The following is a 14,362-nucleotide window of genomic DNA, read 5'->3' as shown; positions in this document are numbered from 1 at the left end:
TGTAAGGAAGAGAAGTTAATTGACAAATCTGTGTGCGCTTGACTGATCACTACTACAGGCCTTGAGCTACCCATCAGGTGGGAAAAACAAATCCAGTCAAATTAGGAGTCTGCTGGCGAGATAATTTAGACTGGTACTTCTTTATAGGAACTTAAGTGGGAGATGTCATAAGGTAACCTTGCACAACTCGCATGTCTGATACAATTGTTTTACAAAATGCCATTTTAGCAAGGAGGGCAAATTTTTGATCGTAAAATGGCTTCCCGACAGATTGTGTCAGAATCTCTTCAATGTTAGGTTTAGAATAATTTTAAACTGGGAATAGGTTCCTGCTTTTTATCTTAAGTACAGAATCATTCTGTACCTGAAGCTGCAATGTTACCCTAAGGTTGCATTTAAACTGATTCATTAGTCTCGAATTAAACTTGCTTTCTTTTCAGAGTTGTGATTCAAATTCAAAGAAGAATAAGATCTGATTAGTTAGAATTGACAGAGGGGCAGTCTGTAAAGTCTGTAGAATGGTCTGCAAGAACAGCAAGTAAGTTAAAGCTTCATCGAAATCACCTTTTACAGAGTTTGCATTTCATAACCAGTAATAACTATCAAAATCATCATTTAAGTCTCAAAATTGCAATTAAGTTCGATCCATAGCCTGCCTCTCTGACTCTGCCTCTGTCTCTAGTGTTCTTTTGAAATCTCAAGTCAGGGACTTCTGACAGAAAAGATGTTTTTTTTATCTGTGTCTGCTTCGCATGCAAGGGGTAATAAGAATTCATGATAATTGGTAGTTTCTGACCATCAATTGCAAGGCTTTTGATAGTAGAGTTTCGTTTCGAGGTCAGAATCGGATGCTATTTCACAAGGGAACTGCTGTGGATGTTATCACTTGGTGTCCTGTTTACACAGATTCACTGATGTTCAGGCAAATGTCCTTAATTGCCTTAGACCATCCTGTTATCACTTGGTGAGAACAGATGTTTTTTCTTCCTCATAACTTGGGCTGACCCCTTTTTTTTTCTGAGCCTCCCTGCCTGTCTATTTCTAGTATGCAGCAAATGCGTTCAATAATTCAACATAACATTTTAATCTAAATGTTTAAGGTCAAGTTTTAAGGCTATAGACTTTCTCATTCCCTCCTTTTGTCATTTCATGGCAACTACATAGCTTACATAAGTATAATTAGTCCATTCAGTCGATTTGTACTCTCAATAAGTCAAGTGTCTTCTCTGGTAAGTCATCGTCTGGAGGAGCAGAGTCTGAAAGATACTGGATTTCAGCATGGAAGTTCAGGCATGTAGGTACAGGGGTAGACGAGGCTCAATTAACCAGATTCCTCTTTGGCTAAGGTGAAAAGTAATGTACGGTCCAACATTGTATATACCTAGGATGAGACCAAGGACTATTGGTACGTTCCACACGACCCATCCACACAGTGACCATAGCCAGTAAGTAACACTCCATCCCCATGAATTGGACGACGGGAGGGCAGGTATCTTCCCTGCGTCTTGACCCGTTTTGTTGATAACTTCTGTGTTGTCCAACATGTCTTTCGAGAAATCATGGATGTAGGTGCAGCATTGTGGGCCAATGACTGAACAAGCAGCTCCTCCTTTTGCAAGGAGGAAATCTAGCACTAGCCGATTCTGAAACAAGAGCCGGGTCTCCTGTAACTTTGTTCACCAGCTTCAAGGCATGAGCAGTAGAGTTGGCAAGTTTTCTAGGTCATATGCAAGGTCAGTTATCTGATCTAGGGCCATCTCAATACCCTAGCCAGGAATAAGGCTTCCCAGGTTTGTTGATGGAAGAAGTTGTTTAAGTCCCGTTTTGTTTTTCCTCTACTTTTTTGTTCAGTACTGATTCACATGCTGGTGGGCATTCCATTCGACATCTACTTCAGGTACTTCATGGTGGAGGGTAGAAAGTGGTAAGGTGTATACTACAGCACAACATCCACACCAGTTGTTGGGTAAATATGGGCAGGCATTGTTTTCACATAGCCAATGAAGGCTAAAAGGAGTTCCAAGAGTGCACTTCTGAGATTGAATGTCAAGTCCACTCAGAGCAAAGCTGAATCTTGTAAACAGTTGGTGCTATCAAACATTCAGTTGTTCAAGTGTTTAATGGTTGGAGAACAGGAGTATAACTAGTGTGTTTGATTTTTTTTGTACAGTTTTTGCTTTACTTGCCCCATGTCATGGGTAGGAGAAGATCTTTCAACAGCGGGTCAATGTTAATGTTGAATCCTTTAGGTGTGTTAGTGCACTTCACACAGCGGTGTGCTTCTGAAGGTTAGGGAGAGAGGGAGGAGGTTAAATCAGATGGGAGTGTTGGTTTTTGTATTTGCAAATCAACTAGTTAAGAGATGTTATTACACACCTCTGGTGCAGGTAGGGACTTCAATCTGGGTCTTTTGATTTGTCAGTAGGAACACAACCGCTGGACCACAAGACTGCTAGGAGTGTTTTCATCAATAATTTATAACATCAGTGTTGCTTGGCGTAATAATGAAGTTGATTAGCAGTGCATAACCAATTCCTTTGCTCTTTGGACCCTTAGTTAGGTTGTACAACATCACACTGCCAGAGCAGCTTTTTTTATACAATACCAAGCCTGGATAGGAGTAATTGTCAAATCAGCCAACTATGGGAATTATATTTTGGACAAACTCATAATGAAACAGAAGTTTAAACAATTGGATATACTCGCTTAAAATTATATTTGAGGTTCATAGTAGGTTGGTATTAAATTTATCAGGAAATTATATCATCTTTGACTGAAAGTCTTAACTTGAAATTTTCAAAACTGTTCATTTGTAGAGCAAATTCACAGTCTGTACTTTTCTTGCACGTAGTTTCTGTGCTGGCTTCGTGGCGATAGTTGTAATAGATGTAATTGTCCTTGGAATAACTTAATTTGTGTATTTTACCAAGCACAACATCCTGAAGATGGGAAAGAGGTGTAATTAGCTGTACTTGATGATATTTCAGCAAAGAAGAATGTGTGCCACAAAGTTTACTTTTCTTTTGAGTATTTAGAAGGTCTTACACTAGCAGCTTTATAAGATAGAATTTTGTGTTATCAGGGGAGTGTGATATTTTAAATGAGGAAGTGATTCTAATCCCACAGTTAAAAAGATGTAGTGAATGGCTGTGGATCAGCCTTGCACTGCGTCACTTGTGTCCATTTTGGTTTGCATGTGATGCACTGCTCTTTGTAATGGTTAAGACAACAGAGTGAGAGAGGACTTAATTCAGACAGATTTTAACATGAGAGAAAGGCCCTTAACAATGATAAATAACATTTAACCTAGTTAAGAGCAGTATTACATTGGCAGGCCCATTACTTCGAGGTAATGCCTATCATTTGCAGGTAATGACATTGAAAGCAACGGAGTGAAAAGTGGTTCAAAGTGTTTGACAGAAAACCCTCAATTCATGGTTCACGGAGACGATGTCGCTAAAACAAGTAAGATACTGGATTGTATCAATAAATTGAAATAGTATTACAAATTGTAAAACTTAGTCCTACCATTTATACAGGTTGGTTACTCTATATACAGAGTTTTGTGCAATACTATCCCTTCAATTGAGGGGTTAAAAGTAGTTTTGGTAAAGGTTCAATAGAGAACTCTTTATTTCAGGGCCTTAATGGAGCCTACACCAATGTAATTTAGAATTGATGGGACAGATACATACAAAATAATTTCAAGGCTAAACTGTGTGGCTATTGATATTCTGTTTCTGTTTGAAACATATGGAGATCTTCAACCAAGCAAAAACAGACATAGGCAAGGTACTAGACGGGTTCTTTTCACAGAATGGAATGAGGTTTTAGAATTGTTGGGCTCATGGGGATAATGAGCTGGAAATGAAGCCCTGCTTCTCGCAAAGTTGTTACAAGAGTTAAAAATTTTCTGTTCGCCAAGTCCCCAGTTTATCTTTGGCTGGACACTGGTTAACACAAAATAGTTTTCGATACTTAACAAGACCATTTATTTATCACAACTAAATTGGAGCAGATATCTCATTATATAGAAAGGAAACAAATTTAAAGAATAGTCATCATTCGCCTGATCTTATAAGGCTAGCATCTATAAGGATAGGCTAGGACTTTTTCCACTGGAGTAGAAGAGGTGGCGGGTGATCTTTTACCCCTCGGTTTACAAACCTCTGTATAGATAAGGTGAATAGTAGATACCTATTCCCTAGGACAGGGAATTTCAAGACTCTGCAGCATATTTTTAAGGTGAAAGGAGAAAGATTTGCAAAAAAGATATGGGGAAATTAGTGCCTTAGTCAGAGCGAAATGGGGCTGGGTGGGTTACTCTTCGAGGGTCGGTGTGGACTTGGGCTGAAGGGCCTGTTTCCACACTGTGTAGGTAATCTAATCTAAAGTAAGGTGTCCAGATGTCTTCCAGCCACTATGAATTTGGGATAAACATGATGGAGTGCATGATCTTTTCCTGCTTTTCAATATTGTATATTCCTATTTCTCAGAGTTCCACTTTTAAGTAACTTGGTTTCATTTATTTTGTTATTTAGAGTCATAGAGATGTACAGCACAGAAACCGACCCTTAAGTCCAACTCATCCATGCTGACCAGATATCCCAACCTAATCTAATCCCTCCTGCCAACACCTGGCTGATATCTCTCCAAACCCTTCCTATTCATCTACCATTCAGGTGCCTTTAAATGTTGCAAATGTACTAGTTTCCACCACTTCCTCTGGTAGCTCATTCCATACTTGCACCACCCTCTGCGTAGGCCTCTTCTCTATCTTTCCCCTCTCACCCTCAACCTATGCCCTTTAGAGTCCCTGCCCCCAGGGAAAAGATTTTGTCTGTTTATCCTATCCATGCCCCTTATGATTTTATAAACCTCTATAAGGTCACCCCTCAGCCTCTGACGCTCCAGGGAAAACAGCTCCAGCCTGTTCAGCCCCTCCCTATAGCTCAAATCCTCCAACCCTGGCAACATCCTTGTAAATCTTTTCTGAACCCTTTCAAGTTTCACAAAATCTTTCTGCTGGGAAGGAGACCAGAATTGCGTGCAATATTCCAACAGTGGTCTAACCAGTGTCCTGTACTCCACAACATGACCTCCCAACTCCTATACTCAATACCCTGGCCAATAAAGGAAAGCATAACAAATGCCTTCTTCACTATCCTATCTACCTGCGACTCCACTTTTAGGGAGCTATGAGCCTGCATTCCAAGGTCAATGTTCAGCAACACTCCCTAGCATCTTACCATTAAGTGTACAAGTCCTGCTAAGATTTGCTTCCCCAAAATGCAGCACCTTGCATTTATCTAAATTAAATTCCATCTGCCGCTTCTTAGCCCATTGGCTTATTTGATCAAAATCCAGTTGTAATCTAAGGTAACCTTCTTTGCTGTCCTCTACACCTGCAATTTTGGTATCACCTGCAAACTTACTAACTATACCTCTGTGCTCACAGATTGTCTTCATCTGCTTAACCTGTCAGCCTGTTTTGGATATTAGTAGGTGACTCATGGGGTCAGAGTGCAGTTTCTTTCAAACTCACCATAAGATTTAGGTGTTGTCATTAATTGTACATTTCATTTAACTTTGAAGGTAGGTGGCTTGAGTACAGCGATTACAAATCAACCATCTTTACTGTGTGTTCCCAGTCTTGTTCAGAGCCAGCAGATGGCAGATTTCCTTCCTTAAAAAAACATTGGTGAACCAGATGATTTAGTTTTGGTCACGGTGCAGTACTAAAACCAAAATGTAATGATACTTAAAGCTATCAAAGGATTGTTCCATTGTGAACCCAACCTTTTTTTGTTCTGGAGATGGGTCATTGGATCCAAATGTTAATTCTGTTTTCTCTCCAGACAAAAGAACAAAAGAGGAGTACAGCACAGGAACAGGCCCTTCGACCCTCCAAACCTGTGCAGATCATCATGCCCAAACTACACTAAAAAAACAAGCTTGCCCTTACTTGATCTGTATTCATGGAGCCATCCAGATACCTCTTAAATGTCATCAACGTGCCTGCTTCCACCACCTCTTCTGGCAGTTCTTTCCAGGCTCCTACCACTTCCTGCGTGAAAAATGTCCCTCGCATATGTGCCTTAAAAATCCCACACCACTCCACCCCCACCTTCAACCTGTGCCCCATTGTAATTGAAACTTCAAGTCTGGGCGAAAGTCTCTGACTATCCACCCTATCTAAGCCTCTTATAGTTTTGTAGACCTCTATCAGGTCTCCTCTGAGCCGCTGTCTTTCCACTGAAAGCAATTCTAATCTTTTTAACCATTTTGCATAGTCAATACTGTCAAGACCAGTCAACATTCTGGTGGCCCTTCTCTGCATTCTCACCAAAGCTTCCACGTCCTTCTCGTAGTGCGGCAACCAAAATTACACATAGTACTACAAATGTAGTCTAACAAGGGTTTTATGTAGCTTCAGCATGGTTTGCGAACTCTTGTACTCCATGCCTCGACTGATGAAGGCAAGCATACTATATGTTGCCTTAATCACCTCGGCTACCTCTGTTGCAATTTTTAGGGAACTGTGGACCTGTCTGTATGTAAATGTTCCTAATGATTTTGTTTTACAGTATAAATCACACCTAAATTTGATGCTCCAAAATGCATCGCCCTGCATTTGTCTAGATTAAACTCCAGTGCCATTTCTGTGCTCAAGTTGCCAATCCATCTACATCCTTTCATAATCATTGGCACTGTCAGCAACTCCACCAATCTTAATGTCATTTGCAAACTTACTAATCAGACCACCCATATTCTCCTCCAGACCATTTACATATACTATAAACAACAGAGGACATAAGACCGATCCCTGTGAAGCACCACTAGTTACCAGTCTCCATTCTGGAAAAACACTCTTCCACTGCTCCCCTCTGTCTTCTATGACCAAGCCAGTTTTGTAACCACCTAGCCAACCCATCCTGCATTCCATGTAGTTTTCGTTTTTGTGTGGGAGTTTATCAAATACCATACTAAGTCTGTATAAACTATATCCACAGCCCTTCCCTCATCAGTTATCGTTGTCACCTCTTCCAAAAAATACAATCAGATTGATGAGACATGACCTACCCCAACAAGACCATGCTGCCTGTCACGAACTAGTCCATTTTCTTCAAAATATGCATATATCTTGTCCTTCAGTATCTACTCCAAGGGCTTCCCCACCACAGACATCAAGCTTGCTGACCTATAATTTCCTGGATGATTCCTGCTTCCTTTCTTAAACAAGGGAATAACAAACTAATCTCTAGTCCTCTGAAATGTCTCTTGTAATCAAAGAGGATGTGAAGATAGCTGCTAATGCCCTAGCAACTTCTTCCCTTGCCTCTCGCAATAACTTGGGATAGATCCCACCTGCCCCTGCGGATTTCCAAGATTCCCTTCAATCGATTGACGTTCTCTAGAGTATTCACTCAAACGTTTCTCAAGTCAAGTCATGTTCTTCTCCTTGGTGTATACTGAAACAAATTACTCATTAAGGATCTCTCTCCCACTTAATGTGGCTCCATTCCTAATTTTCTTCCTTTGTCCTTGAGTGGGCCTTTGCCTTGCTACCCCCTTTCTTCTAACATATGCATAAAAAGCCTTGGGATTTTCTTTGACTGTATATGCTAAAGACATTTCATGGCCCTTCTAGCCTTCTAATTTCCACATTTAATTTCTTTCCTAACTTCTCTATACTTCTCAAGGGTTTTGTCAGTTTGTAGCTGCCCAGACTTATCGTATGCTTTCTTGTTTCTTTTGACTAAGCATCCAATTTACCTTGTCATCCATGGTTCCTGAATCCTGTCATTCCTATCCTTTAGTTTTGCAAGGACATGCATGTCAACTGGTTTTTAAAAGTCTCCCACATAGCAGCCGTAGATTTGCCTTCAAATAGCTGCTCCCAATCCACATCCCCAGTTCCTGTCTAATTTGGATGTAATTGGCCCTTGCCCAATTAAGCACCCTCACCCAACAACTACTGTTGTTCTTGTCCATGGCTACTCAAAATCTTAGTCACGAAGCCCAAAAATGCTCTCTACTGAAACTTCATCACTTGTCCTGGCCCATTCCCTAATACTGTACTAGGGATAGAATAGCCTCCTGTCTGGTTGGATTGTCAGCATACTGTCCCTAACAAATTGCTCTGCATCCAAGCCCCTTGGCATTCCTGATGAAGAGCTTTTGCCTGAAACGTCAATTTTACTGCTCCTCGGATGTTGCCTGAAGCTGTGTTTTTCCAGCACCACTAATGCAGAATCCAAGCCCCTTGGTCTAAGGGAGTCCCAGGCAAGTACAGAAAAGTTGAAGTCACCCACCACAACTACTCTGCTTCCTTTTACATCTGTCCAGCATCTGACTACATATCTGCTCCTCTCTTTTCTGGGCTTGTTGGGAGGCCTGTAGAAATCTCCACCTGAGTTTTTCCAGCAGTTTCTGATTTTGATTTGTTTGGAAGCAAAAGGTATAAGTGAAATTCTTAAGTGTAGTTTAGAAGTGCCTAATTGAAAAATGGGGCTCTGTTCTTCTAACTAACTTAATTGTGCTTGAACAGTGTATGAGGTCAAGGACAGAAGTGGGAATGGGAAGAAACTTGGAATGACTGTTGAAGACAGTGCAGGTGTTCTGAGCATGGTCACCCAATGTAGATAATGCAGTATGCTGAAGTGAAAGAAGGACAGTAAATGGGTAAAGTGCTGATTCACATGAAACGAGTGTTTGGGACGTTGGATTATGTTTCCTGAGCTTCTGTGGTAAGGTGGTCTGAGAAGTAATGAGTTTTTTTAGAGGAGAGGTAATAGCGGGATATGAAATTAGCGTGGCATTTCTCTTAAGATACATAATTGAAATAACTTTTGATGTGGCACACAAGTTGATTGCATTTGTCTTCTGAGGAATTTTGCAACACTGTTGAAAGTCAGAATCCAGAATTTAACCACTTAAACTCGTGCTATTCAGCTTTAGAGCTTGATAAGGACACCCTAAGGCATTCAACACCCAGGCAAAAACCACTATCTACAATAACCAGTTCATGTTGTGCATTAATTTTGATGGGAGCTAAATACTATGATCTTGATTGTGGGAATTCTAAGTATGTGATTTTACCTTATTTCCTGGACAGCTTGTGGTTCAGTTACAATCTTGTTTTCTTGTCTCACCAGTGCAGTTTGACTGCCTTAACCAGTTAGTTCTGTTAAACGTAGAATGAGAACAAATTGATTAGGAAATTCAGAATATTAAGCATTAAGAAAAATTAGGATCAAGTCTATTTTGTTCATCAACAAGTAAATTGTTTCCTTGTGCATTTTGTAACATGCATGATTTTAGAAAATGTTTTTGATTTACACAACTTATTTGAGTAGAGGATTAACAAGTGTATATTTAGCATTGCATGAAATTGTGCCCGACATTTTATAGGAAATTTAAGCTGTTGAATTTCTTACTGTTGATGTACAAAAGCATAACTGGAAGTTTTGTAAGTATCTTGGGTTTCGGACATGATATCTTAGGCTCTGTTCTTCAAATTTAACTAGATACACAGATGTTTGAGAACCACTCTTGACTGACAGATTCTGTCTATTGCTAGTCTGTATTTGAGATAATGTTTGACAAATTTAGTCTACAAAACCTGCTATAGGGTATATTGATTAGAGGGAAATGGTAATTCATTTTGCTTTAGCAGGTACAAAATTAGAAAGAAAGTTCCGTATTGCTGAAAATTAACCAGACCATAGAATGGACATGGCTTTATTAGAATTTTAGGTGTGAAGTGCATTTTAATACTAACTACATTTCAGAAATTTAATTTAAATTGAAATCCAAATTTGAATCATGTGTCCAGAAAATACAGTCAAGAAGTTAATATGGAAATAAGCAGTGGAGGGTTTTAGGAATTAATTTTTCAAATGTGTTGACATGGAGCCAATGTTGAACAATAGGGCAAGAGGTTACGAGCTGTGCTAGGAAGAGTAATTTTGAGTTTGTGATAGAGCTTTGGTGTAATTGTCTCTTAGAATCACTAATGAATGGGTTTCAGCTTGAAATGGGCTGCAGAGACGACTATAGAATTTAGTTTTGCTAGGGTTCCTTGATGCCACACACCGTCAAGTGAGGTCTTGATGTTAAGGACAGTCATTCTCTTCTCACATCTGGAGTTGATCTCCTTTTGCCCATGTTTGAACCTGGGCTGTAGTGGAATAAACTGACAACTTGTGTGCTTGATATATATTGAAGTTTGTCAGTTTTCTTTTCTCCCTTAGGAGCCAATTACTGCTGGTGCTGGAATCTATACTGAATTAGTGGAGAGAGAGCAAGCTAATGTTTCGAGTCAAGATGATTCTTCACATTGGAGCTGAAGTAATGTGTGGAGGGGACAGCATTTCACTTCAACTCTGAGTCATCTAGACTCGAAATGTTAGCTTGCTGTCTCACCATGCATGCTATCTGATCCGCAATGGTCTCCAGCATTTGTTGTTTTCTTTTCTGCCATACCTCTTTGCAGACTTTCAATATATCCTGTGGCTGATATGTCCACAACTGCTGTGAATCTGTAATGAAGGGCCAATATCTTCATGAGCGATTTAAATTTTAAAAAAAATTCATCTGTGGGATGAGTGTCGCTAGCTGGCTAGAAATTATTGCCTGTCTCTAGTTGCCCTTGAGAAGGTGGTGGTAGTGGTGAGCTGCCACCTTGAACTGCTGCAGTCCACCTGCTGTGGGTTGATCCACAATGCAATTAAGTGAGGCAATTCCAGGATTTTGACCCAGTGACCAGTGAAGGAACAGCAATTGTATTTCCAAGTCAGGATGGTGAGTGGCTTGGAGTGGAACTTGAAGGTAGTGGTGTTCCCATATAACTGCTGCCCTTGTCCTTCTAAATGGAAGTGGTCATGGGTTTGGAAGGTGCTGTCTGAGGATCTTTGGTGAATTTCTGCAGTGCGTTTTATCAGTAGTGTACACTGCTGCCACTGAGCATTGATGGTGGAGGAAGTGGTTGCTTGTTGATGTTGTGCCAGTCAAGTGGGCTGCTTTGTCCTGGATAGTGTCAAGTTTCTTGAGTTTTATTGGAGCTGCAATGATCCAAGCAAGTGGGGAGTATTCACTCGTGACTCATGCCTTGTAAATGGTGCACAGGCTTTGGTGAGTCAAGAGTTGTTACACATTGTAGTATTCCTAACCTCTGATCTGCTGTTGTAGCCACTGTATTTGGGGTCAGTCCATTTGAGTTTCTGGTTAATAGTAACCCCCAGGATGTTGGAAGTGGAGGATTCAGTGATGCTAACACTATTCAATGTTAAAAGATGGTGGTTATATTGTCTCTTATTGGTGATGGTCATATCCTTTGTGTGGTGCAAATGTTACTTACCACTTGTCAGCCCAAGCCTGGATATTGACCAGATCTTGTTGTATTTGGAAATGGACTGCTTCAGTATCTGTGGAATCAAGAATGGTGCTAAACATTGTGCAATCTTCAGTGAACATTCCCACTTCTGACCTTATGATGAAGGGAAGGTCGTTGATGAAGCAGCAGATGATGGTTGGGCCAATACTACCCTGAGGAACTCATGCAAAGATGTTCTCAGCGTCGCTGAGCAGGCGGTGCTTGACAGCACTGATGATGATATGTTCCATCACTTTACTGATGGGGTGGTAATGAGCTAGTGTCGAAGCCTGCCTGAGAGCTTCAGTGGGTAAGGGAGGGCTCCCTACTGAAGTCAATTCAACCTTCCCTGGTTCTTTCCCTGAGATTGTTCAGTTTCCTGGAATAAAATTCTTACAAGCAGTCCATTTAGCACATTTTATTTAAATATTTACTAGAGTATCACAGTTAGAGTAACAAGACACCAAGCCTTAGTCTAAGTAGAGGTTCTAAGACCTCAGCAGAGTAGCGGTACCAGCACTTAACAACCTTGTGTTCTCTCGGGTAAAAACAATGACAGTAGATGCTGGAAACCAGATTCTGGAGTAGAGTGGTGCTGGGAAAGCACAGCAGTTCAGGCAGCATCCGAGGAGCAGGAAAATCCGTCGTTTCAGGCAAAAGCCCTTCATCAGGAATACAGCCTGTGTTTTCTCAGACGACTCCAAAAATGGCACTCACAATCTTTGGTATTATACAATTTTTGCCCACTAAGCATGTCAGTCAGACTCATGCTGATGAACATGTCCTCACCACATTCCTGTTGTGCCTGTGATGAACTTGTTAGTCTTTTGATAACATTACTAGAATTGCAATTATGAAACTGCTCTCGTGTTGACTTGGGTGATGATATTAAGTGTTGATAGCCTCTAAGGTTTGGTCACATAATCGTTACCTCATGTCCTTGTTTAAACCTGATTGCTGACTTTTCTTTGTCTTAAACCCATTCCTCATTGTTTTCCACCTCACGTGCTTGGTCAGTAAGCTCTTTATTCAAACCCCTATTGTCTTTCCTCGTAGGTACTTGAGTGATCTGTCAAAGGATTTTGTTCCTCCTTAATGACTAATTGTTAAGTTTCATAGCTGTCTAAATTTGTTCTTGTACAGAGCTGGACCTCCTGCTTTTCACAGCAAAGTTATCTTTCTTAATACTTTTTCCTTTTGCTTTATTTCAAACACTCTTTAGATTCTTTAATTTTATGCTTTCCCTTCGTGTCCTTTCTCACTAGGTTGGATTTGTCCTGCTTTTCATGTGCAGGACATACCTGGGCCATGTTCTACATTATTGGGTAGATGCCAATGTTGTAACTGTACTGGAACAACTTGTCTACAGGAGTGGCAAGTTCTGGAGCACAAGCCTTCAGTACTCTTGTCAGAATGGTGTCAGGACCTGTAGCCTTTGTGGTATCTAGTGTCTCCAGCTGCTTCTTGATATCATGTGGAACGAATTGAATTGGCTGAAGACTGGTATCTGTAATACTGGGGACCACTGGAGGAGACGCTGCGAAGGATCATCCACTCGGGGCTTCTTGCTGAAGATTACTGCAAAGTTTCAGCCTTATCTTCTGCACTGATGTGCTGGTCTCTTCCATCATTGAGGATGGGAACACATATGGAGCCTCCTAGTCCAGTGAATTTTTAAAAATTGTTCACCACCATTTTTGACTGGATATGGCAGGACTGCAGAACTTTTTCGATCTGGTCCATTGCTTGTGGGATTGCTTGGTTCTGTCTATCACCTGCTGCTTCTGTCTATCACTTGCTGCTTAAGCTGTTTGACACGCAAGTAGTCCTGTTGGGTGGCTTCACCAGGTTGACAGCTCATCTTCTGGTATGTCTGGTGCTGCTTCTGGCATGTTCTGCACTGTCTATTGAATCAAGGTTAATCCCTTGGCTTGGTGGTCATGGTTGAGCGAGGAATATGTCACACAATGAAATCACAGATTGTGCTGGAGTACAGTCTTCTGCCTCATGGATGCTCAGTCTTGAGTTGCTAGATCTGTTTGAAGTCTGTCCCATTTAGCACAGTAATAGTGCCTATGCTATCATGGACAAATGTACCTGGAGCTGACAGATTTGGTTAGAATGAGGTTAAGTATATTTTTTAAAATCTTGTTGGTTCCCTCCTCACCTACAGCAGACCCAGTCGATCAACTTTGTCCACTAGCACCCGACCAGTTTGATCAGTAGTACCACTGCTGAGTCATTCTTGTTTGTGGACATTGAAATCCCCCACCCACAATACATTTTGTGCCTTTGCTAGCTTCAGTGCTTCCTCTAATTGTTGTTTAGTGTGGAGGAGTACCAATTCATCAGCCGAGGTGGGTACGTGATAATCAGCAGGAGGTTTTCTTGCCCATGTTTAATCTGAAGCCACGAGACTTTGTGAAGTCCGAAGTCAACATTGAAGACTCCAAGGGCGACTCTCTCCCAACTGTATACCACTAAGCCACCAACTCTGCTGGATCTGTTCTGTCAATAGGACAGGACATATCCATGGATGGTAATGGTGGCATCTGGGACCTTGTGTGTAAGATGTAATTCCATGAGGGTGAACATGTCAGATTGTTGCTTGACTTGTCTGTGAGACAGCTCTCCCAATTTTGGCACTACCGCCCAGATGCTAGTAAGGAGGACTTACAGTGCAATTCTTACTTTTAAGAATACTATAAGTTGCTGTCCAAGTGGATAAGTAACTGTAATTGCTGATGACCTTGAAGCAACCTGTGCTAATAAATCTTGCTGTGTCTGTCTTTGTAAAAACTTCTCCCACTCTGATTTCTTGTTTCCTGGGGATTCCCAGTATTGAATTATGATGTTGAGATGTTAATGACCAATCACATCTCAAAACAATCCAGATGACAAATCCGGTAAGAGGAGACTTTTATTGATCTTAGTTTTAAAACTAGGGGCAAAAATGAATGAACTCTAAACCAGATTTATAAAAAT

The 14,362-nt window shown here is 40.9% G+C and overlaps 1 protein-coding gene across 1 annotated transcript in view; it reads left to right on the top strand.

Annotated features, from left to right (window-relative positions):
- Positions 1–14,362, top strand: part of prkar2aa (protein kinase, cAMP-dependent, regulatory, type II, alpha A) — a 318,459-nt gene that overhangs the window by 172,464 nt on the left and 131,633 nt on the right. The gene's annotated exons all lie outside the window — the stretch shown is intronic.

Source organism: Chiloscyllium punctatum, chromosome 12, assembly GCF_047496795.1.
Source record: "Chiloscyllium punctatum isolate Juve2018m chromosome 12, sChiPun1.3, whole genome shotgun sequence".
NCBI classification, from domain to species: Eukaryota; Metazoa; Chordata; class Chondrichthyes; order Orectolobiformes; family Hemiscylliidae; genus Chiloscyllium; species Chiloscyllium punctatum.
This window is presented reverse-complemented; position numbering and strand designations above follow the sequence as displayed.